This window comes from Mus musculus, chromosome 6, assembly GCF_000001635.26.
Source record: "Mus musculus strain C57BL/6J chromosome 6, GRCm38.p6 C57BL/6J".
Lineage (NCBI taxonomy): Eukaryota > Metazoa > Chordata > Mammalia > Rodentia > Muridae > Mus > Mus musculus.
The window spans coordinates 54,398,622-54,424,195 of record NC_000072.6 but is presented as its reverse complement, the minus strand read 5'-3'; the positions used below and the strand labels follow the sequence as shown (position 1 = coordinate 54,424,195).

Sequence of the window (25,574 nt, the reverse complement as noted above, 5' to 3'; positions counted from 1 at the left end):
ATAGTTATACTGTAGCACAGATAACCATGAATTGTGTTTTGGTGTTTTTTTTTCTGAACCATACCTCCATCTATATAACATACATGTATACACATGCACATCTCCATCTATATAGCATATGTGCACCCACATGGACTCCTCCATCTATATAACATACATATACATACATGCACATCTCCATCTGTATAACATGCATATACATACATGCACATCTCCATCTGTATAACATACATGTACATACACACACTTCCATCTATATAACACAAGTATATGCACACACTTCCATCTATATAAGTGTACACACATGCACACCTCCTTCTATATAACATGTGTACACACATGAACAGTTCTATCTATATCACATGCATGTATATACATGCATACCTCCACCTATATAAGTGTACACATACCTACATTTGAATAACATACATGTAATGTACACACATGTACACCTTTATCTATATCACATATGTGTATACACATGTACACCTCTATTTATTTAACATACACGTACACAAATGCTCCCACTTGACATCTCACACTACATTATGAGCAGATTTCCTTGTCACTGGTCAGTGGTAGTGAAAGACTCCGAGAGGAGCCCCTCGCTCAGGCCTCAGGACAATAGCGGACACCCAAGAACTCAAGATAGACCAAGCTTGATGTAAACCACATGAGGCTTTATTCGGGGAAAGCCAGAGCTCTGGGGACAACTCATCCCACACAGGGGTAGAGGAGTCGACCTCGAGGGGAAAGAGATCCCAGTTTTTATAGGCCCTCAGGGGAGAAAGAAGAAGGGGGGGGGGGGAGTAGAGGATTTCCAGATCTAAACAATGTCTATTCTCAAGAAATGGGTATGGGAGGGGTACAAGGAAAGAGACTGGTGCAGGTGTAGCAACTCAGGATTGACCGGGCTGTGGTTGCTGGGGAGATTTTCTGACTCTTTCTCAGCAACCAATATCACAAACACCTGGCAATGGGCTTCATCAGTGGGCACACACATGGGTCCAAGGAACGGTCAAAACATTGACAGACACACAGGTTCAAGGAGTGGCCAGAGCATTGTGCACCTCTATTTTTCTAAATCAGTGAAGCTAGTTCTGCTAACACTGACATCTATCTTGCCAATTTCAGGGCTTCTGTGACCTTTTACATGTCAGGATCTTTCAGTAGGAATATGGGACTCAAGAACCTAAAGCTTTTTGCAGTTCACTCCTGGAAGTGACTTTGCTGTTGAGGACACTTTATTGTAAAATCCAGTGATAATTTTGGGTAAGACTGGGGGCTAGCACTCACTAATAAATTAAAAGTCTGTGTTTGTGAAATAAATGGTGTAGCATGGTAGCCCTCCTGGCAGGAATGAGGATGCTCTGAAAGGGATGCCTGTGCCCCTCCCTTTGCCTATCAGACTATTAAATCAATGGTACCCAAGGAATTGGAATCTCCCAAGGGGACTGATGCTAGGAGAAGGGAAAGGCTGAAGCCTGTGCCAGCCAGAGGAAGAACTCGTCTCCTGGAGAGATGTCACACAGTTCTGAAAAGCTATCAGATCACCTTGAAGGACAGCCAAAATCTTGTGTCATGAGTCCAGAAGATGGACATGGGGGGCAGGGTCCCTGGACCCTTTTTTTTCCTTTCCCCAATGTGCTCACATTGACTAAATGGCCTTTCTCTGCTTTTCACTATTATGCATCTGTTTAATTGGCTTATTAAGGATGGGTGGTTGGGCCTAACTTGTTAGGGCTGCTGGGGCCCCAGCTTTGACCCTTTCAATGAGAAAACACCTCTAGATGTCAAGATGCAAACTGTCAAAACCAGAAAGGTTGTGGGGCTCAATTATAATAGCAGAAGGAACCCCCTCTGTTCTTTCTCCTGACTGAGGCCAGCACAGGACCCCAGCCTAGCTTGTAAAGCAGGGGAGAATGGCTCTTAGGTTGTTCAATTTTGCACACTTATGAGACCCAGTGTCTCCTCAATTGCTTGAAAGGAGAGGAAACCTTTCGAGGATTCTTCAATCTACCGCTCTTCAGGAGACGGCTGGCACAAAAGGAAAGCCCATGGTTCCTGGACATGTGCGGAAGGACAGACCCAGGAGCTCTTGTCTTTTGTCAGCCAAGAAACAGACTTCTGTGAAGAAGCTTGGTTCCCAGTGACAACCTTGAATGGTGAATTTCAGAAAACTAACTGTCTTAGGCAAGATGTTGCCTCAGCTGTCTCCTCCCCTCATTCAGACTGACAGATCCTTTCCCTCTACACTTATCTTATTAGTGCAACTGGGCTTTCCCCACTCTCACCCCCAGTTAAACTGGGTTTCTAAGGACCAGGAAGGAATTCAGCAGTTTGTGTTTAATAAGCCATTCCAGTGGATCTTAGATTCTGAAGCCTGCAAGCTGAATCAGTGAAACTGGACAGAAAGGTCATCCGTGTGGGCTGTGCAGGTATGTGCTCTCTCTCTCTCTCTCTCTCTCTCTCTCTCACACACACACACACAGAGAGAGAGAGAGACAGAGACAGAGAGAGAGAGAGACAGAGAGAGACAGAGAGAGACAGAGAGAAATCTACTTTTCAAAGATAATAAAAGAGATAAAATAAGCGCTAAGGTTGAGTTTCCTAGAATCTATAGGGTCCATCACGGGGGCGTTGATAGGTCAGCTTAACTCGGGTGCACCTGCTGGTGTTTTTCATTTACTATCTCCTTCTCCCAGTCCCAGAGGACGGTGGGGTGGCATTAGAGCAGAGTAGGTGAGCTAAGAGAGAAGCAATCACATGGTTCTTTTCACGAGAGTTATTGCTAAAAGCAGAACAAGAGACACTGCACAGAGCTCCTCTTCTGCTCTTGTGACTACTTTCAACTCTTGGAGTTTTAGTCTTTTGTCTGTATTCATATTTTTTTCACATATTTTTCAAAAATATGCATCAATTTGGTTTCTCGGTTAATTAAATTTTCACCCCCTTTTTATCATGGTGACTTGGCATCTTAGGTCGTTGTCTCCTATATTTATTATGCTTTGGCTCTGTGGCTAAATTATTTTTATCCTCCTGTAGTTCCTCAGATCTGCTTGCAATACTCTGCGTTTTGTCCTCCAGACACTAGGGAAGGGAGAAGCTGTACTCTAGGGATTCTCTCTTCCTCCGTGGGGCTCTCCCATCCTTGTGTTCTCTCTTCTTTCTTGGCTACTTCCTCAGCACACTGTCCCACAGCTGAACGTGGCTCACGTTGGATAATGGTGCATCTTCAGAGATGGAACTCTTAGATGATAGTGCTGTATCCTTGTATCCTGGTCAGAGCTGCCCTGGGTCTTCTTCTCGCCCCAGTATTGTTGAGAAGTTCATGACCATTCTAAACTCCCACTCTCTGCTCATGAACTAACCTGGCACTCAGCACTGGGATCCGTTCGTGTTTATTAATATTATGCTTGGTGCATATCAGTGTCTCTGTCGGGAGAGAATTTTTTTCCTGCTCCTCTTAGTATTTATGAGTAGTCTCCTCCTATCCATTTAATCTGTTTGCTTCTTGCAAACATCCCATTAGTCAAAAGTTAACCCCTGTAATAGCCTGATAACTGGGTACTTAAATATTGACATCTTTTCTTCTTTCATAGAAGGAAAATACTTCTTGGTTGATTGTCATCAAATATCCAGCTAAGAAAGCTCATGTCCAAGACCTTGGCTCCCATGAATCACATGTGAAGCATCTTTGCTTTGTTGCTAATTTTGAGAAGCAGAACATTGAGTAGGCTTTTTCCTCTTACAAGTTGGAAGATTAACTGAGTGGAGTCTTGTCCTGAGGACACCCCTCCCTTTATTCCAATGCATATTAGGTCTCTCCTTAATCTCTGTATCTCTTTCAGGATAAGCCTTGGCTCCATCATTCCCTGTCGATCAATGGATCAATCGATCGATCTTTGTTTATTTGTTTGCATCGCTTACTCTTTTTTTTGTTGTAGTCAGGCACTAGTGTCATTACTAGTTACTGAACCATAGAGTCAATATTAGGCTGTCTTGAAATCTCCTCTGCCAAGGAAATTAATCCAATACTTTTCCATTTAGCTTCAGAAAAACATCTTAGCCCAATGGGAGAAGATAGCCACATTCTTTGCCAAAATATCACAAATCCGTCACTGGCCTAGTTGTTACATTGTTTCTCTTTGAAGCCTCTGTTTTCTAAGCCTCTATAGTCCACATTGCTTTAGCATCACTGTTCTCCAAGCTCCTCCTCAGAAACCTCAAAGTCTGCCCTTAGTGACACACTTCCTCCAGCAAAGTCACAACTGTTCCCTAAAAAGTCACCAGTTGAGGACAAAGTAGCCAAAGGCCTGAGAATTAGGGGGGGGGGCATCTCGTTCAGGTGACCTTTCTTTGTCTGGTCCTACTGAAGGAATTTGTGTGCTGGTGGGTAATTCTGAGTAGTCTGAGTTTTGATGATGGCCAAGGCTGCTCTGCCAGGGCCAGAAAGGTTATGGCTGCTTACTGTGTACTGGTAGTGGTAGTACTTGAAAACATTTCTTTTTTTTTAAAGTGTGGAGTTTGTTTGTTTGTTTATTTTCAGACAAGGCTCTAACTCCCTGTGGGAGTGGAATGAGCCAGATAGGAAGGTTGGGGACCTGGGCAGGAAAGGCCATCTTATAGAATTGTGTCCAGCCTTTGCTGTTCCCAATCCCATGGTGAGAGTACCTCTGACTTTTTTGATTATTAAAGAAAAATGAAATTGAGTCAGATGAGTTGAAGGTAAGTTGCTTTTCCTTCTACCATATGACCGGTCTTATTGCCCCTTTTGGTCTTCACTTGCCTCTTTTGTGAGGGAAGAGAGAAGGATGGAGAAGCCAAAGTCTGGTTTCATATGCCATTGTTTTTGGCATTGGATTAGCTTGCCATTATAACTGCTGTCTCCTGTAGGGACCCTCGTGCTTATGTGACCTGGATAAATGGCTATGAGACTCGCAGCATTGGTTAAACATGGTGTGCTACTTACTCTATACATATTCTTTTATTATCTAGTGACAACAGTTCCACAAAGCATACATTATGATAACTATTGCCTTTGTCCAGTGAAGAACATGGGATACCAAGGGGTCAGGAGAGTAGCTTTGCCCCCAGTCACTCTCACACAATGAGGACTTGGGATCTGGAAAGAAGTCTCTGTGTGCACTCACAGCACAAGGATGCTGTGCTGTGCATTGTTTTGTGTGTTTGTTTGCATTTGCACTTTGTTTTTAATCTTGTTGAGCAATGTATCAAAATGTTGGTGTGTATTTCTTCTACATCATTTTCCTTCTACATGCTAATATTTATATATTTTGAATGTAGAGTACAGTTTTCTCTTAATTATATTTTAAAATAACTATCCATAAGTTAATCAACTCATTCATTATTGATAGCACCTCCTCTGTGTGAAGTCACCTGTTCTGGTCCCTGGGTAGGATGAACTTCACCATATCCCTTCTTAGTTTTTATAAATTTAATAATTGAAGGACATGTAACCAGAGGGCCTTGCCTGTTAAGAAATGAGACTAACCATCATGCTAGGAACTTAACCCTTTCAAAAGAGGCTTTACAACTTGTCAGTATAGAATTTTAAGAAAAGCTGAAGACCATGTCTTGCTTATTCCATGTTAACAAAAAAATGAAGTTACATGTAAAAATTTAGTTAACATCAGTGTGTACAGTTTGATCTCTGTGAGCCTGCAGCCCCTCCCTGCTACCCTGCCACTCCCCTGGGGCATCGTGTTGAAGCTAGCTAGCTCCTGTAATGTCCAGTAAAGAAAGAGAGGATTCACAGGGAAGGAGGGAGAGGCCATGTAGCTAAGACTGGGTTCTGTGAGGTGTGAGGAGAAATGTCTCAGCGGAAGAGGGGGCAGCCACTGATCACTGATCGGTGTGAGGAAAAAGACAAAGTTCTGCTGGGAAAGCCAGGCTCCACTATCTCACTGAAATCATGGGGAAGGGAAAAACAAAACCATGTCAAGCTCCACAGGAATTAGGAAAAGAAGGTGTTCCTTTGAAGTTGAAGCTGAGCTTCAAGGGCTACCAGTTCTGTGTCCACTGTCCCTCCAGGAACCTCCATCCTGTCTGGATTAAACTGTATCAGAGAATCCTTTTATTCACCTACACATCCATAGAACTTGACTGGCACCTTGCCCCGTATGTAAATAAAACTTCCCCGTGTGTCCTGGATTCCATTCTCCTTCTACCTCTGAAGACCCAGGCAGGGTCCCGGCTCCGACATCCATCTTTATTGTCTACTACTGCTGCTCAGCTGCCCTTGAAGGGTGGAATCATGGCTCACATTTAGAGTGATGATTACAGAATTCACCGCTGTCCCCAGACAGGGTCAACTGCACAGCGCTTTACTGCACAGGGAACATTACAGGTTAGATAACCTCAGGCAGGCGCCTCACTGCAGCTGCTTGTTACCTCATCTAAGAAAGGATCCTCACTTTTCTGTCTGCAGAAGGGCATGCGAGGCGATGTTTCTTTATGGCCAGGTACTGTTACAGAGCTGAAGTGGGAAAGAGGCTGTCCTAGAGTTGAAAGCTTATTAGATTTAATAAACTGAGGAGGTGAAAATCTTACTAGCTCATTTTTTAAAAAAAAGCTGGGCTGGTGAGATGGCTCAGTGGGTAAGAGCACCCGACTGCTCTTCCGAAGGTCCGGAGTTCAAATCCCAGCAACCACATGGTGGCTCACAACCATCTGTAACAAGATCTGACTCCCTCTTCTGGCGTGTCTGAAGACAACTACAGTGTACTTACATATAATAAATAAATAAATAAATAAATAAATAAATAAATAAAGCTAAGCCCTCTCTCTCTCTCTCTTTTTGTTCTGTCTGCGGAGGTAGAGTTATCCAGGGAATGAGGGCGAACGAAGCAGCTTAGTGGCCAGGCCTCGGGAAGGGGCCTGAGAGCCTCAGGCTGTGTGGAGCACTGTGGGAGAAGAATGTGCCTTGGAACTTTAAGCCCTGATTAGATGGCCTGCTGTGGGGTCTCAAGCTAATTCTCTTTTTTGGTGTCTGATTACTGGGATAGAGGACAGTCACAGAACCTATTCATTGCCTAAGGCTGATGGTGACATCCATGAAGAGAATGGCAACAGAAGCATTGTTCATTCTAAAGGGAACTCTTAGCTCCAGGCCTGCCCTGCGGGCTGCTCTCTCCTAGGCTGCTCCTTGCTTCTCTGTACACCAGTCAGTGGGATGTGACTATCTTGAGATCCGGAAAAGCCACACAGGGTCTTGGTCTTGCCACTCCATGTAAATGGCCTCGAACACGGAAAGCCTAGCTTTGTTCTTCCTTCTTGGGTGCCCCTGTTGTCCTGGGCCCTTGGCCCCTGATGGCAAGCTTTATCTCTGACTCCTCTTTAATCTGCACACCACCAAATCAGATCCTGTTAGTTTGGCTTTCAATTTTTCCTCTGACCCTGCCATGTCCCCAGTTTGTCACTGTGTCCTATCCCACTGTCAGTCTCCAGCCACTCTCCCTGGCTCCCCTCTTGGCTGCTGTACAGTCTGTTCCCACTACAGCTGCAGAGTAACCCTTGTGAAAGGTCAGAGAGATGTAGTTACCCTGCACAAAGCCCCCACTTGGCCCGCCCACCATGCCACTGGCAGTGTGAGAGAGGGTGTCTATAAATGCCATCTAAGATCTGGGAAGAGTTGGTGGAGTAGAAAAAAAATCACAATACATTGTGTAAAAAGTTTTAATTAAAAAACTGTGAACTTACTTAAAGCATCCTGAGGTTTTTATGTGATATATTTGGAACTCAATTGCATAGTTATTGAGTGTGAACATCAAAAGATTGGACACATCTATACCTATTCAATCTCACCTTCTGGCTTCCCCAACACCACCATCTCCTAACTCCTACATGATTATTGATTTTTTTCTTTTGAAACCTATACCTAATTGAACATCTTCCATCTATCTTTCCACAAATTCACTCTAACACCAAGGCAATAATTCTTTTGTCATTTATTGACAAGGTTTAATTTGTTACTATATTGTCAAGTCTATTTTAGCTGGTTCCCCCCTATGGTAGCTGACCACAGTTTGTATTGACCAGGAAACAAATCATCTACCTTATATCTTCTTTTTTGAAACCTTGTTTTGCTAAAGTGGCTACCCATCTATTCTGTCTTCTTATACTCGTGATAGGATCATTTGCCCTTTGTTCATGACCCTGCCTTTTCATGGTGAACATTGAAACCTGTGACCACATCCTTAGATCACAAGATCAAGGAGCTTAGACCCAACCTAGAACAATTGTTTTCTTTAATCTTTAACCTGTCTCAAGCCTATTTTCCTCTCCACAAGTACAGCTATGTGCCTGTGATGCATGAGAGCTCACCGTGCTCCTTTTCTAGTCTGTGTAGTCCTCACTACTCTACAAAGAGGGGCAATTCTACTCTTAGGTCTGTCTTTGTTACATCTTCCCGGAGAAACAACCTAAACTGTCTCCTTAACCTTCCTTCTCTACTATCCTAACTTCCTAATATTATGCAAATCAAATAAAAATGTTCACAAAAATCTTAATTCATCTAAGGAATATTATTCTATGAAAGTTCATCTTCATATTGATCTCCAGGAAAACTGCCCAATAGAGTGGGCTGTCTCCCAGGAAGCAATCACACCAGACTATAGGCAGTGAGATCTCCCCATGCCCATTTACACCATGCTACATACAGGAGGAATCAGCAATGCTCATTCATACCATGCTACATACAGGAGCAATACAGCAAGGACAAACGTGAGAAGGCGCAGCAGCAAGAAGCGATGTAAAGGTGAACTCCCCAGCGCTGTGCCTCTCCAAGGTACATCCATCATAGCTCTGCAAAATGGAGGGCCATCTCCAGGAAGCTCACTTGTCCACTGCAGCTCCTCCTGCATGGCGTCTGCCAGAGAAGGCGTGGTCAAGAGGAAAAATGAACACCAATAGACAAAAAGTGGTGTCTGCCAGAAGCAAGGAGGAGAAGAAACTTCTGCTTTGTACTGCAAGTTCCACACATTGGTGGAGGCAAATACAATGGATGTGACACAAAAAGTCACCCATAAATGTTCTGGAAGTGGCCTGTTCTTCTTATACTGAGTGGGAGCTCTGAACAACCAAAGATCAGACTCTACTCAGGAAAGTAATTGATATGAACTTCAATGAACTATGAACTAAAGCTAAGGAAATAGTTTAGTTTATATTTACAGCATGACTTAGCACATTTGCATCTGTATACACAGGCATAGAACATACCTGTATTGGTTAGTTTTATGTCAACACAAGCTGGAGTCAGCAGAAAGAAAGGAGCCTCAATTGAGAAGATGCCTCTATAAGATGGGGCTATAGACAGGCCTGTAGGACATTTACTTACTTAGTGATTGTTGGGCAAAAGCCCATCCAATTGTGGGTGGTGCCATCCAGGGTTGATGGTCCTAGGTTCTACAAGGAAGATGAGAAAACCATGGGGAGCAAGCCAGTAAGCAGCACTCCTCCATGTCCTCTGCATCAGCTCCTGCCTTCAGGTTCCTGCCCTTTTTGAGTTCCTGTCCTGAGTTCCTTTGATGAGGAACTGTGATGTGGAAGTATAAGCCAAATAAACTCTTTTTTTTTCTCCAAGTAGCTTTGCTCACGATGCTTCATCACAGCAATTGTAACCCTGACTAAGACAAGGCCCTCAAGCTGGGAAAGGGGACTGTGGTCCAGCATCCCCAAATTGTCCTCATGAGGCCATTAGCTGAATGAGGGGTTCAGCTTACTGTGAGCATTTGTAGGAGGTAAAGGTGGGGATCAGGAGGAGGAAGAGGAACCACCATGCAGATCAGAATAAAACAAGCAAACTATTTTTAAGAGGAATAATCAAGGATAATTTACTAATAAGATCATAATCATGAACGTTCTTACCCCAGAAAGCATAATTACAGTGAAAAACTGCAGTTCCAGGGTCTCTCTTGACAAAGATCCAAATCGGCATGAGAAAGTGTTGTGCAGGCTTGCATTTTGCAGCAATAGGAAGCAAATTCCTTATCCACATTGTCTATTACTTTGTTTAAACTCCCAAAGTACTAAAATGTGCTTGGAAACCAGAGGAAAGGGTGTTGGACCTGTAGGTGGACCTGGACCCAAGCAACTAAAATTAAAGGGAAGAGAAAAGTGTAACAAGGACAGAAAGGGGTATGAAGCTGAGCTGGAGTCTCCAAGCAAGCCATCCAATAGTTTAGGGTGGCCTTGAATGGTCTTCAGGTTTAAGGAGACTTGAAATCCAGCTGCCAAAAGGGACACACACACACACACACACACACACACACACACAAATGGGCTGGAGAGATGGCTCATTGGTTAAGACCACTGGCTGCTCTTCCAGAAGACCCAGGTTCAATTCCCAGCACTCATGTGTGGTAGCTCTTTTTTGAGATCTGATGTACCCTCTTCTGGCCCCCCACAGGGACTAAATACACACAGTACACATATGTAGGCAAAACACCCATATGCATAAAGATAGATAGATAGATAGATAGATAGATAGATAGATAGATAGATAGATAGAAATCCTACTGTCTTGCTTTAGGCTACTATAATAAAAACCACAGAGTATGTAGTTTAAACAACAAACATTTATTTCTTGCAGCTGTAAAGGCTGGAAGTCTGAGACCAATGTGCTGGAAGATCCAGTGTTTGGTGATAACCTTACTCCTGATTTGGAGAGGGCCATCTTCAGGGTATATGCCCACATACTCAAGAGATAAGACATTCCATTAATGTCAAATAAAAGCATCTGTCCAATTATCTAGTGCTTCACTTCAGCTTCTAATAACAATAACAGTGTCCCCTGCAGAATCAGCAGCAGGCACGACCTTCAGAGCAGACTCCTCTTTCGTGAGACTGAGTGTGCTGGTGTCCTGTTCTTAGGCTTCCCATCTCTAGAACTGTGTTGAAACAATTTCTGTTCTTTATAACTTAGCCTGTGGTGTCTTGTCACAGCAATACACATCGACTAAGGCAGACACGAGATAGCCCCTCCATTTTCTTTCTATATGCTGTTTTATTTTGCTTTCACATGTAGGCCTATGATATGTCTTAAATAGATTACTCTATGACTCACTGAAACTTCTCTTTCTAGCAAAAATCTGTCAAATGATTTAAAACATTATGCAATCTTCTAACTCAAGGATTTGTAGTAGAGTTTTCAAGTCGACGAGCTTCAGAGGGAAGCTCTCTGCGGCTTCTTTCCCTTTGGCGATGTCTCAGGCACTCTTGGCTGGTAGCCGGGAGTGCACTAAAGCCTAGGCAGCATCCTTCTTGCTTTCCCACCCACAGTCTGGGGTCATGTCTTGTTCACAGAAGTACCAGGATCAGAGGGAAATGGAGATAAACAGCCAGCCATTATGCTCTTTAAAGCCCTGGTCTTCCAGTTGGAAATGGTTTTAAAAGCTCTTCAGTGTAGAAACACAATTGTTTCCAGATTGTTTTCTCAACAAGGACTTCATATTCTTGCTTGTAAGGCCTCTCAATCTCCTTGGCCCACAACTTCTCAGGTATCCAGAGCCTTGGAGTTGAGAAAGGTGGGTTACTCTGCAGCAGGCCAACAAGGTTCTGTCAAGTGGGGCCCTCAGCTAGGCAGGAGCCATTGGAAAGGCCTGGAGGACAAAGATGCCCATTCTTGGATACAGCCAAAAAGCTTGCTGTTGAGCAGAGAAACGACAGCTTTCAGAAGTCTGCCTTATTCTGGAGCAGAATGGCATGCTGTACTGCCGCGCATGCTCTGTCTACACCTTGGATGGGTCTGCATATCTTTGATACATGCTCATGGTATTGCTACCTACAAGTTAAGCCAGGTACCACATGACACACCCACATGATGGCATATTATGACAGAGTTCACAGTGCTGTCCTTTGCCTTAAACCAGTGGTTCTCAACTTTCCTAATGCTGCAACCCTTTAATACAGTTCCTCATGTTGTGGTGACCCCCCCAACCATAAAATTATTTTCATTGCTACTTCATAACTGTAATTTTGTGACTGTTATGGATCATAATATAAATATCCGATATGCACGATATCTGAAATGTGGTCCACAGTTTGAAAAACACTGCCCTAAACCATTCTGTTTCCCTAGACAAATCCAGACAACTTCTTGAAAACTATTCTTTCAAACTTTGGTTAGGTCGATAGTTTTTAAACCCAGAGTCTTCTTTTTCATGGACTTGGACATCCTGAGATCCCTGCCAAATTTTGAGGAGACACCCACAGAGGCCCTATGTTCCTTCCAATCTGAATAATCCAAAAAAAAAAAAAAGCCCACGAACAAAGAACCCATCAAAAATATTCCAGAGTCACAGCACTGGGTGGTGATAAAAGATAAGCCCTGAGGTGGCCCTGCTGGCTGTGAGGCGGGGGCAGGCGGTGGCAGGCTAAGTGTGGAGGGAACATTCTGTAGCCCTTGGCTCAGTCTTCATCAGCGTGACAGCCCTGTTCCCGTGGTTTTCGAGCCCCTGGAGCCAACCTCCCTCAACTTGGAAATGTTTTCTCCTGCTTTGTGATTACGGGGGAGAATAATGAAGCTCATAATAAATAATCAAGGTCCTTTGTGAAGAGGACACGAAGTACAGGATGTTCCTTGATGGTTTTTTCCTTCCCACATTTCATCTCTTGCTGGTACATGCATCCCACATCAGTGAGCTTCAGATTGGTTAGATGTGTGTAGCCATTTTTATAATTGTAGGACGTTTAGGTAGTGAGGAACGCATGCTGCATCTGTGCAGTGTGGAGCCCCACAGACAGAAACTGTGGTGAGGATTTCAACTGCAGTTGTTATGGGTCCAAGGTCGATGGAGCAGAGGATATGGGAGTCATTCTTATCTGAGACAGGCATTTTCTCAGATGCAATGACCTCCCAAAGCTGTGATGAGCACTGAGCCCTAGTTTACATCATTATCCAAATACATACATACATACATACATACATACATACATACATAACTTACATTTATCATTACTAAAGTTCTGCTTTTTCATTTACAGGGCTGTGTAGCTTTTTGGCATGATTGAGTTTCAACATCACTACTTGTACACAACAGGGCTCATTATGGTGTCAGATAAGCATTATTTGAACACAAACACTGGTTCAGCAATACTTTAGCCCTCCGTTTGATGAGCGAGATGGTCAATAAGGGACCAATAAGAGAGCTGCACATTCCGAGGCTACGCTGGTCAGTGGGGCAATGGTCCAGTGGGATAGGAGGGTTATCATCATGCTATTGGAAGGAAGCACAATTTTATTTCTTTCCGGGCCACATCAGATATGGACAATGGAACCTCAGAAAGACAAACCCCCGCTTAGGACAGGGGTGGAGGAGGGAGGACACTGCAGAAGGAGAAAGCAGGAAGTAGAGAATGGGGTTGCAGGACTTTTGCAAATGAGAGGTTTGTACACCGTGTCAGGGTGAGCCTCTGCAGCCAGCCCATGTTCCACCTGGCAGAGAGGAAACCGAGCTGGCACCTCCATGACAAATGAGCATGGTGTTGCATTTGCTCAAAGTCTGGTCTGCTGACCAGCAGTTTTAGCATTGCGAAAGCCTGGGAGGAAAGCAGACTTGCAGGCCCTACCCAGATTGCCGTAAACAGAATTCCCAAATAACCTTGTTTATGGGAAAGAATCAGCAAACCAAATCAGCAAGTGGAAGGGGATAGGCTAAGGGTTACAGTGAGGGGCCAAAGTGATTGGCCAGAGGCAAATTCACTTTTTATTTTTGTTTGTTTGTTTTTGTAAGGATAGGGTTGGTTCCGCCAAATGGAAGATTTTATTGATCTGTTCAAAGAATCTTAAAGCATTATGCTTTAAAAGGACTCTGTCATTTTATATTAAAATAGATCTTTGTGTTTTGCCAATTGAACTCCCAGAACAGATATCCAAACATGTCTGTGGAGCCAATAAGAGTTTCTAAATATGGAGTGCCACAAACAGGAACAGTCAGAGACATGGTAGGCAAATGGGTAAGTACTGATGCTCTAATGCACACCTGTTGTCTCACTCAAAGCTTTCTTCCACATATACAGGAGATGGGATGGGGAAGGTGGGTGGGTCTCGCCAAAGCTGGAGGAGAGGGGCTAGGTACAGAGAGCCACATATGCAAGAATATTTACTCCTTATGTGCAAGTTCAGGGGTGTTGAATAGCTGGGTCTCTTGCTCCCAGACTGTGGAGTGTGGGCTCTGTGTAACTTATGCAGCATCAGTTCCTTCAACACTTGGTGAGAACAGAGTCCAATAAAACAACCAACTGTAACGGAACAGTTAAGAGTATTGTATTGGTTCAAATCCTGAGCCTGACTCTCACTGCCTCATCTTCTATAAGGTGACAAGCTCCTTGGGCTTCAGGGTTTTCATCTGTAGGACAGGGACAGCCACTTGTCCACCAATGGCTGTTTGTGAAGAAAAGCTGTGTTAGTGTTCTAGAGTAATGGGCTCCCACAATTACCGTTATATTATCATCAACCATTATGGTTGCCCTTTGTCTGGCCGGAGAAGAGAAACTGAAACTGCGGACATTAGAAATAAGGAAAGCTATTCCCAGTTTCTGAGACTTGAGTGAACTGTCGGGAGTGGCAGTTATCCTTGAAACTTGCCCTGTGAGAGACAGCTGACTTCATCCTGTGTAAGCGGCTCTCCTGTTTACTCAGGACACTAATAATAGCCAGTCCCTGCATCTGTCCCACATGTCACTGCCCTCTAGCTCATTCATACAGCACTGTCCCTCCCATGTGCCCCATTCTTGTTCTTCCGTCCTGCAGTGGGTGTGGGGTCACGATCAGTGCACTCTGAACAGGTGGGTGGGAGGGTCGGCAGGAAGGCTTTGTCCTGGCTCTGGGAGTCAAAGCAGTTCCTGAGACTGTCTGAGATCCTGGGACTTTGTCAAACCAGCACTTGTCAGCCGTGGCCAGCTGTGGAACCAGAGGAGAGGACCATGTGCCAGGGGCTGCCCTCCCTGGCCTTGCCTGGACTCCGAGGGTAAATCCTTCTCTCTTGCTCTCAGATGTGAATCTGGAAAAATCCAAAAGGACTGGCAACCTTTCCAAAGTTGTTTGCTCTGAGGATCTAGATGGAGACTTTATTAAATTGGAGGTAGGAAAATAGCAACAAATAAACAACAACAACAATAAAAACTATCTTTTCCATCAATTATGCTAATTATAATAAATTCACATGCACACTTAAAGAAATGTGAATATCTGTTGAAAGTAAATGTAGGACTTATTTGCAATTTCTCCTTTATTATGAATTTGACGACCATCTAATTTCCTGTTAGCAATAACAGTACGGAAGCCCAGTTCTTGGATAGTGTTGACTAGAAAGGAGAATGCAGGATGGTTTCCTAGAAGAGGGAGCAACTCTGAGTGGAGCCAGGAAGTCAGAAGCTTTGTGCCCAGAGCAGAATCTTAAAGGGAAGGCAGTAGGAGGCGGGGTGCAGTCTTGTGGGCTGAACTGGGCCAGTGGTTGGAGGTAACAGTTATCTACATGACTGCTGGACACTGAGGGTATAAGCAGCCAGCGTCTCCTTACAGAATAAACTCAAGGTACGTCACTGAAGATGCACAGTCCACGCCAGGCAAGGAGAGCCCAGTTCACCCTCATTCCTCTTCCGGCCTCCAGGGCTCCGAACGAGCTCAGCTCCAATCAGAGAGCTGCCCACACTTTGTAAGCAGACATTTTCTAGCCTGGGATGTCCCGCCTCTTCCTCTTTTCCCAGTTTTAACAAACTACCCGTCTCCAGAGTTGATTGAATAACTCTGTTTCTCAGGCGTGTTTGCTGTTGGATTTTTGTTTGTTTGTTTATTTTTTAAGCATCACCCCCTTTTAGTAATCAATTGCCATTTATTTAAGAAAACGGAGCCTTTTCTTTACGTTACAAATTAATGTGTGTCGCTATTTACAGAAAACATGAAAAGCCAGAAGGCAGAGATTAAAGCATGCAGAGACGATTCCAGCCCGGGTTGCCACCTCTTCCGGTCATTGTTCTACTTAGACAGTTCTTCATTAGGTTGTTATGGACACATATAAATTAGGTGTGAGGAGCGGGTGTGGCAGCAGTCCCAAGAAGGCGCCAGGGACTGCAGCTAAGTCTTGTGACTTGCACCTGACTTCCTCATACACCTGAAAATAAGCCACGACCATCGTGAGAGCTGCGCAAGTGCACCAGGATACTGGCGAATCCATTTTGGTGGAGACATGCCCTGCTGCCCTGATTAGCTGAAGCTGCGTGCCTGGTGAGGTGACGTGGCCTGCCGTGAGTGGATGAGGGCTGAGAGTATGTAAGAGTGAGAGGCCCGGGTTAGAGAGAGAGAAAGAGGAAGAAAGAAAAAGATGAAGAAAGAAAAAGATGAGAGAGAAAGTTGAAGCAAGAGAGAGGAAGACTGAAGTTTGCTGAATAAACTGTTGCTAGAAGGACTGGTGGTCGTGTCGTTCTTGCTGGTCGAGAGCGGACTCGACAATTAGGTGTATTGATTTTTGTAAAGATAACATTTGGGTGTTTTAGTGATTACATGAAATGCTCTTTCAAAAATACAAAACAATAGGAATAAGAAAATCCAGTCTTATGTTATCACCGTAGTTAGATTGGGATTGACGGGTTGACGTGAAAACAAACAAAGGAAACTGAAATCCACCTCGACAGAAGCAGATTGCATTGCACCGCTATCAGGGATAAGCAACGGCCCCCACAGGAATGATGGTTGTCCGTGGTGGGGATAAAGCCTGGGTTTTACAGGAGATAGAGTGGAGGTTTGCAGAAAGGGGGTTGTCTGAGCGTGGGCAGCTGAGATTATTCTCAAATGGAAAGTTTAGCCTGGGCTTGACTTATTTACCAGAGGGGCAGGTATTTTCAGGGTACGGGGGACTCCTTAATTTAGAAGCCTCCGCATCCTTCAACTGTGTGATGCTCTTGTCTTTATTTCATTGACCTGGAAATACTTGAAGGGTGTAATGGTATATTTTAGTCAACATGTGCCTCGCTTTAGAATAGAATTGGAAATAAAAGGCCACAATATGTCTGTCCCATTTTTAAATTTCAACATTATATTTAATGTTTGACAGTTAGTGTAGAGAATATGCAGAGATAATTTCTCTATGTATTTTGATGTATTTTTGTTGTTTTTGTTTCATCTATTTATGTGTGTCCAAGACTGCATTATCCTATTGTATGCATTTAAAGTTCCGTTAACCCAGGAATATTTACAGAGATGAAGAGGTGCATGTGCCTAAAGAAACTGGAGAGATGGCTCAGCTGTGCAAACACGAGTACCCAGGTCTGAGCCTATCACTTGTAAAGGCCAGGCCTAGCTCTGTATGCTTGTGATCCCAGCCCTGCAGAGGAGAAGGATTCCTGGAGTTTGCTTGCAAAAAGCCTAGCTGAATCAATAATCTCCAAATTCGGTGAAAGGTCTTGTCTCAAAAATAAAGTGGAAAGCAAATGAAGAAGACACTGGTATTGATCGCAGGCATCATGTGCACATATATCCACAAACATATGCACACACACACACACACACACACACACACACACACAGAGGGAGAAAGAGATGTAAAGGGAGAAAGAGGGAGGGAGAGAGGGGGAATATTAAAGATAGTTGTAGGTAATATCTACTCTTGTTCAGTTTATTAAATTTTTCTCAAATAAAGGGACTTCTCAGAGTCAGTCTTTAAATGCTATAAAGAAGCAAAATATTATTATTTAAATTGTTCTGGAGGGATGCCCAGTAGCTAAGAATAATTGCTGCTCTTGGTTGAGGAGCCAAGGTCTGTTCCCAGTACCCATATCCGGTGGTTCACAACTCCCTGTAACACAGAGCCCCAGGGGATCTGAAGCCCTCTGCTGGCCTCCGTGAGCATGCACACACACACAGCACATAAACATGTGTGAATTACAATGCAGTTGTGATTAACGGAGTCACCAATCACACATTTGCATTAGAAAGAGACAATAAAGCATTTCCTCTCGAAGTCCTTTAACCAGGAGCAAGTCCAGATTTGAATTCTCTACTTAATGTTCCCCATGTCTTTTGTCCTCTGTCGGCTGTATGAATCTGAATCTACCTGAACCAATATCTTTGTCTAAAATGTGTCTTGTGTGTGTGTGTGTGTGTGTGTGTGTGTGTGTGTATCTGTGGTGTCTGTCCACGGGTGGTATGACTGTCTTCATGTGTCTCTGTCTGTTGATTGTATGTGTGGGTCTGTCCCTACAAAGGGCTTCACTCTGTTTTTTGAACAGCACAGAAAGCATCACATGGGGAAAGAATGAGATACTTTACAAAGATATTTAACAGAGTTTTACAAGGGAATAAGTCGCTGGCTCCAACTGATTCCAACTGATCCAGACAACAAGCATCATTGTTCATCAACAAATACTCATAAATAGATGCTTTCAACCATTACAGTAGATTTTAGGAAGTAACTTTCAACTTCTGTGTTTGCTTCTTTTAAAGAATGATACATATGCATTGTCTGTGCCATGGCTGTGGCAAAGTAAGTAATTTACTTTTAAGTAAATTATTAAATTTAAGATCACAGCCATGCCTTAGCTGAGATTGTAAAGACTGATTACATGGGAAATCCATGGCAAGTAGGTCAACTGTTAGAGTGTTCTATTAAAGGTAGGTTGTGAAAATTTCTTACACCAATAAGCCCATATTTAAAAAACATACAACTCAGTTATTATATTTATAAGCTATATGCCTAGATTGGGCAGATCTATCACTCATCTATTCCCCAGCTATAAGACCACTTGCTACTTGTGGCTTCTCCAGGCTATGTGGTCTTGCTCCATCTTCCTTCCACCTCTTCCTCCTCAGCCCTTCTCCCTCTCCTGTTCCTTACTCTTCCTCCATTTTCTAAAACCTCCAGCCCCACCTTTCCCTTCCACTTCCCAATCACAAGTTCTAGCCTTTATTTGACCAGTTAAAATGGGGAGAAGGTTCGTGTGAAATCCCCTGAGCCCCTCTTGAGGAAGCAGAATTAACATCAGAATACAGAGAACACCAGGACAACCCACAACCAAGTCAGGTTAAACAAACAGTCTGAGTACCTAGCAGGAGAGCAGCCTGAAGTCTGAAGTGACCTCAAGATGTATTATTAACTTTGGCTGAGGTCCATCAAAAGTTTCAGTCTCTTAGATATTTCAGAATACTGTGAGAATTTAGAATACTGCATCATCACACATATACATAAGCAAAAATAGCCACGAAAAGTTCTATGCAATTTTTCTTTTTAGGGAAAAGTGTTTATGATGTACTTCTGGCATAGTGCTTCAGTAGAGCAAGAACTTGTTACCACGTTCTGGGAGGACAACAACCCTGTGGTACAGTCATCCAATAAGTCAAGAGCGTCCATCTGATTGGTTGGATGCAAATTGTGGTTCAGGAAACATGAGATGAACTATAAAAATGATCCTTGAAAGTATGATCCCAAGGAACATGTGTGCCTCAGAAGGGAAAGGATGAGAAGACTCAGGTGACTACTAGTCAGACCCCAGGCCAGGCTTGGTTCTGAGACTGCAGCTTGCACGTGGGAACATGCAACTCAACTGGATTCCTGAAGGAGGGATACAGACTATACTGTTTAGACATCACAACAAGAAAATGGTCAGTCCAGGCATATCTATTTTTCTCTAAATATGTTTGATTACACAGATGTAGAAGCAATCAATACATAAGTGTTGTGGGTTTTTTGTTTGTTTTAAAGAAGAAGAAGAAGAAGAAGAAGAAGAAGAAGAAGAAGAAGAAGAAGAAGAAGAAGAAGAAGAAGAAGAAGAAGAAGAAGAAGAAGAGGGAACTAGGGACTTGGTGGAGGCTCAGTGTGGGGGAAGAGGGTGCCTCTGTGGGCCCATGTTGAGGCATCCCTTCCCCCTGAGGTACCAGCCACAGGCTAGTTTAGTACAGAATAGAGTTTATTTAGGGCATGGGGAGGGGAGTTGAGCAAGTAGAGACAGAAAAGGAGAGGGAGAGGAGGAGAGAGAAAGAGGGAGAGAGAGAGAGAGAGAGAAGAGGCTGGCCATGAGCATGCTGAGACAGTGCGGGGAAGGGAGTTGGGAAAGAGGGGACAGAGGGAGAAGTAGGAGAAGAAGAGAAGAAGAGCAAGAGAAGAGAGAGAGGAAGGAGCAAGTAGTCCTTTTATAGTGAGTCAGGCATACCTGGCTGTTGCCAGGTAACTGTGGGGTGGAGTCTAGACAAAATGTCAACAAGATGTAAAGAGATTCTTCTGGGAAGAATTGGTTTGCAAAACCATGGAGGTGAGCAGCTTCCCAAATCTCTCCAAGGTCAGTGGAGCAGGTGGTATAGCTCCACTCAAAATCTGAAGGCCAGCGATGCAGGACAGCGAATAGTGCACATCTCGTAGTCTGAAGGGCTGATGACTAGGAAAAGACACCAGCAGTAGGAGATGTCTGTTTGTGCCTAAGTGGAGAACATCATCTTTTTGTTCTTTGCAGGTCCTGATGGCTCAGATGGTGCCAAGCTGCACCCGTGAGACAGAGCCCAGACTCTATTCCATATGCACATTCAAGGACTTCTTCCTCCAGATGGCTGTGCACGGAGACACCTACATATGTTCTACTGGCTACCTGGACACCTTGAACCTGGTAAAACTGATGCATAAAATGAATTATCACAGGATGGTTTGCCCAGCCTTTGTTGCTGCCTTCTGAGGCCAAAACTGTTCATGGAGTGCCTACAGATAAATCTGCCTTATTCAAACTTAAGAATAGGGCTGTATAGGGATTCCCGGGCTCCTTAGAAAGATTTCAAGGCATAAGACATGACAAGTGGGCCTCTCTGTCAGAATCCAGGATCTTCTTTTGTTGGTAGACCCTGGCCACAGTTTCTGAGTGCTTTCCCGCCACAGTGGATTTCATCTGAGGCTTTTCAGACTCAATTCTTAGAAAAGTGCCATTATGAGGGACTCTAACGGCCCATGGGCAATCTCCAAGTCTAGGCCTCTGTCCTTTCAGCCTTTTGGAAGTTACTAAAATCCACCATTGACTGACTTGGCCATCCCCCAGCGTCGCTGCTATAACAAAATACCTGTGTCTGGGCTTTTTATTTTATTTTATTTTATTTTTTTAATGAACAACATGTGTTTATAATTTATGTGTCAGGTCCAAAGAAAATTCCATTTCCCCACACTCTGGTGTTTAGACAAAAGCCAGCATTCCTGAGGAACATGTGAGGCCCTTTCACTGGCAGAGGGGACGAATGGCTACCTGTAGTGTCTACTAGCACACCAAAGTGCACACTGGCCTTCAGACTCCCTGAGCATCACAAGTACCTATTACACATTTCAGAGCCCATACTGGGAGCCTGGCTCTTCTCAGCTCTTCCTCTACCTAAACTCCTTCAGCTCATACCATACCCTGGAATGGTCATGTTTATATACTATGTTTAATAACTCACTGCTGCAGAGCTGAGGAGCCCAGGGCTGAGGCGCCCAGCATCTGACAAGAGCCTTCTTTCAACATCACTAGTGGAGAGTGAAAGGGTGGGAGATGTGGGGGTAAGGTCTCCATTTGTGAATCCATTGCTGTGTTGACAACATTACTATACCCGTGAAAACCCTAACTGTCACTCACTAAGCCCTGTCTCCCAGACACTTGTGCATGGTCATAGATCATTGTCCAAGCATTGACCAGATACATGTCTGCCTAGGCTCAGGAGGTGTTCTTAGAGGCCCTGCTGCATGATGGAGTCATCACATGACTCAGCTGAATTATTAAGGATGTAACATCTGAACTGTCCCTATCACAACAATTATTACTCGGCTATGAGCTTGATCTGTGCACATGTTCATGATAAGATCACATTAGAAATAAAATGTGCATAAGCACGCATGCACTCGCACACACTCACAGACACACAGACACACAGACACACAGACACACAGACACACAGACACACAGACACACACACACACACACACACACACCAGGCACAAGCAGTTCTCATATTCACAATGCCCTGTTAAATCTGTGTTTAAATCTAATGTGGCCAGTTATAAAACCACCATAAAGGGTCATGGTACCACATGAAAAAATCCTTGTATGTGAAATTGGTGCTTCCTTTCATAGGGGCAGGAAATGCTGGAAACCCCATGAAAATGTGTCCAGCGTTATAAAGACTCAGCAGAGAGGCAAGCTGGGGTCATGATCCCCTCGGCTCATGAGACATCTCTGACTTGGCTAACTCAAGTTTCCCTTGGGATTAGGTATCCTGGTTCCAACATCACATAGGCTGTCACATGTTGAATACCCGTGTTTTCAGTAAATTCTAAATCACCTGGCACCTACCTACACTGCAATAATTACTCCATATCTGGGAATAAAATGTTCTCATATTTGCATTGTAAAAAGGTGGAAGCACAAAGATGTCTAGCCCAGCCTCCTCTCTAGCTATGAATGTGCAGTGTGCCCGAGAGCATAGCCTTTCTCCATGGATGGAGAGAAGACAGGGAGTGGGATGGAGACTCTGTGCTTTTCCTTTCTGGTCATGTCAGCTTAGCCAAAGGGAGCCTGCTGCCTGACTCATAAGAAGTGGTAAGTGGTTCTTTGGTGTCTGTGGGAGGAGTGGCACAAGGAATGCCATTGGTATTCAAATCTGTAGACGCTCCAGTGTTTTGTATAAATATGTGTAGTATTGCATATATATTAGAACCTTCACTTTTATCTTTTAAATCATCTCTAGATTGCTTATATTAAGCACAATGGACAGGTGACATAGACAGCTGTTTAGAGACATATATGAAAAGTCTGTACATGTTTGCTATTGTTGCATACTAACACCCTACACACCCTTTGAGCCCATGTTTAATTGAGTCTGTGAATGTGGACCACAGAGAGCTGATTCTGTCTTCATTCCCTTGCTGTGCCCTTCTTATGACTTTATACTGAAGACCTCATTTTCTTTTACCCACTTTCAGGCATTCCCTGCTGAAACCCTAGGATCCAGCTGAGCTGTGTACTTTACATATGCTTTTCTCTCCCCAGGAGACACTGAAGACCTTTCCTGCCTGGTTCTCTGATGAAACACACAAAGACATAACTCAGTCAGTGCAGTCAGGAGTCCCCCTGGCTGTTTCACAACTCCTGAACATTTATGCTTCCACGGATGTCCTGTTTCCTTATGAAGCATCCCCACTTCTGCTGTTTGTGTATGTGCAATGTCAAAGGACGTGTTAGAGACCGAGAGTTGGGGTAGGAGTGTGGTCCTCTCTCCAAACCCAAAGGCAATATATACCTAATACATATCTGCCTCTTGTCCCCAGTCCTGTATCTCTGGTTTTTCTAACATAGGAGGAACATTGTATAGGTGGCTGGGTCAGCTGTTTCATCCATAAAGTTCAGGAAGACAGCAAGGTTCATTTCTAGATGCATCATCATTGTTATCTCCAGTGATTTTGGAATCATATTCTAGAAACCTTTGCTTTTTATTTGACTTTGTCTATACCTACAGAGAGAATTCACCCAGGTGTCAACAGAGTCCTCATTAGAGGGCATCACACCAGTACCAGAGATGGTAGAGATGTCTGTTTCTGCATTTTCACACATACATATCTTAATTCTCAGACAAGTTTTGGAAACATCTCCTGGGAAGAAAACCCTGCTTCTATGAAGCCCTTACTCAGAGGAGGTATTCAGTACACTTTCATTGGTCTGTTGATTGGCTTCTCATTGCTTGTTCTTTGGTGTGTATTTTTCTTTCTCCTTAGAGCTAAATAAGGTAAATCTGCAACCTAACTACAAAAAAGGATTTTCAAAGGCAGAATTCAGAGTTGGATAGACCTCCAGTTCATGTCCTGACCTTTGGGTATATTTTCAGTCTAGCCAAACAACAACAAGAGCAAGAACAACATTTACTAGCAAAATCTGAGATTACCTATTTGCTCCCTGAATATATTTTAGTCTTAACATAGAATTATTATAAATTCTACAGCCATGTTATAGTCATTTGATTTCTAAATATACTGTCCTAGGGAATTTCCCTACCTATGCGATGCTACAGTTTGAAGCACTCCCACTGCATCATCTGGAATACCTGTGCTCTAACTAAGGCACAAAAGCTTTTCCAGTAAAGCCAGATTCACGGGTCATGACACATGGCTTCTGTGAGGAACTGTGTTCTGTTTAGGCAGCTCATTTAAACTTTGTCAGCTTTGGGAAAGCTAGCTTAACTTCCATCCTTCAATCAGAAGTCGATCTCTGTGAGGTTCTTCGTCAGTGCTGCCTGCTCCTGAGCTGTCAGAAAGAAGACGTGTTATGGTCTAAAAATAAATATAATAAGTTTCCTTATTCAAAACTGGCAGGACAGATTTTACACAACTGTTCCACCAAACCGATCACATGTCACTGGGTTTGCAAAGTTTTTCACACATAATAAAATTGTGGAAACTTTTGGGTACAAAAACAAGAGCTAGAATTGGAAGATGTTTCCTCTTCTCCCTTCTGTGAAGAGAGATAACATTAGCTCTGTGCTCCGGCCAGAATGGGAGAGAATGTTCACAGTGCTTCTGGGTTCGTATGGGATCAAAAACCAGACAAAAGACAATTAGCTTGCAAAGCTTTCCTTGGCAAGACTCCAGGTATGTCAAGGAGGATTTCTGGCCCTTAGCAGCCAGGCTCCCACTATTATTATTTAAACCAATGTTTTCTAAAGAGCATTCTAGAAAATTGCCAGCTTTTAGGTGTTATTTGAGCAGAAGGATGCAGGGTCGTGGAAAAGTTCAACAATCAGAGACTTAAGAACTCCCTGCGTTGTTGATGTCGGGCCCTCTGAGTGTGTAGCCGGTCAGTCTCTCTGAGAGTGAGCGTTACAGGATGCAGTTTGGAGCTCTGGGTTCCAGTGACATTGTAAACAGGCATTCCGAATGTCTCCTCTTTATAAAACACCGAGAAATCTTGGCTGAATGCATAATTTTGTATGCACAGTTTGCAAAAATTATGGAAATCATTTTGGGGAGCCGAGACAAGAAATAGTACAATAAGTTACTGATGATATTGTACTGAACTAAAAGCTTTTCCAATGACAGAGACCCAGCACTCTGCATGTCAGCAGACACTTGAAGGACATATTTGGGGCTGTGACCTGTATTAAACCTGGATCCTCCAATGGCTGCTCTGCCAGGTAAAAGAGATGATTAGAAAAATTCATTCAGAGAAAAAAGGAGACAAAAGAAAATGTTTTTATCCCCCTCTACGTTACGGATACATGGAGATATCTACCGCATGCATAATCAGAGGCCATCTTTATCATCTAAGAAACCGTATGGCAAGGAATTAAATGTCACACTTTTAGATTGTGCAGCTGTAGCAAAAAACCAACAATTCCTTCTGGACAGACTAACTCCTCACAAAATCTTTCCAGTACTTGCACATGCAAAACCCATGAAACAACTGGCTGTCGCAGCTTGGCTGTCCAACGTGGACTCTGTGGGGTGACTTTGCTTGCCATGTTGCTTTCTCAGCTGCTGAGATGAACACTGACTGCTTGCTTGCTCAAATGTCAACAGTAATAACAACCAGCTGTTGAGTGGGAGGTCAAATCCCCAATTACAAAG

General features: G+C 43.6%; 1 long non-coding RNA gene across 1 annotated transcript in view; it reads left to right on the top strand.

Moving 5' to 3' along the window:
* The window catches only part of 9130019P16Rik (RIKEN cDNA 9130019P16 gene), a 160,541-nt gene that overhangs the window by 6,026 nt on the left and 128,941 nt on the right, over positions 1-25,574 (top strand). The window contains exons 2-3 of the long non-coding RNA NR_033635.1: positions 20,461-20,610; positions 23,008-23,171. This is a non-coding gene — a long non-coding RNA (RIKEN cDNA 9130019P16 gene). The remainder of the gene's footprint in view (positions 1-20,460; positions 20,611-23,007; positions 23,172-25,574) is intronic.